Raw genomic sequence first — 777 nt, 5'->3', positions numbered from 1 at the left:
CTGAACTAGGAGAGAGATGAGAAAGACGACTGAAGTAGAGATAGAGAGGAAAGGCCACTTGCTATGAGTCTTTTGAGCAGTTTTTATCATCATTTCTATGATTTTTTCTTAGAACGACATACAATGCAATTAATCCTAGTCATCAATTAATTAGAGAGGAAAGGTCTTTGCTAAAAAGCCCCTCTTTTTTCTAGCTCGCTTTGAATTTGTAGTTCTTTGCTTAGTTACTTCAACATCATTACTTGACCAATTAGCTGTTTATTCACATTCATTGAAGAGTCTCTTTTTTGTTTTTTAGGCAAGTATATGATTTCTCAAGCAAATATCTTTAATGTACATATTGTTCACTCATTATTAAAAAACAGTATTGATTCTTAGCCCAATGAAGTGCTCATTTGTTATAGGTATATATGTTATATATTATGTTCATGTTCCTAGACTGAGTATGGAAAGACAAAGGGAGAAGAGTATATCTCCATGAAGGCGAACAGCGGCAAAAAAGAGAAAGGATGAAAGTATCAAAGCGCTACTGTGCAAGAGAGTTAAGAACCACAAAGAAACAGGAAACTTGAAAGACGGGGAAGGAAGTGGCCAGGAAAGAAGGAAAACAAAGAGAGAGGAAAGCTTATAAACGCTCAGTTAAGAGATTAAACAATTGACAGACTGTAGTAGAGACAGTGAGAACTTCTGAGATGCCGAATGTAAAGGTATTGTTATGGCCAAGCATACTGCACATGTGACTGACAAAGGCAAGGAAGGAACATGAGATATAGAATG

Source organism: Penaeus monodon, chromosome 30, assembly GCF_015228065.2.
Source record: "Penaeus monodon isolate SGIC_2016 chromosome 30, NSTDA_Pmon_1, whole genome shotgun sequence".
NCBI classification, from domain to species: Eukaryota; Metazoa; Arthropoda; class Malacostraca; order Decapoda; family Penaeidae; genus Penaeus; species Penaeus monodon.
The sequence above is the reverse complement of the archived record's forward strand: the minus strand, read 5'-3'. Positions refer to the sequence as shown.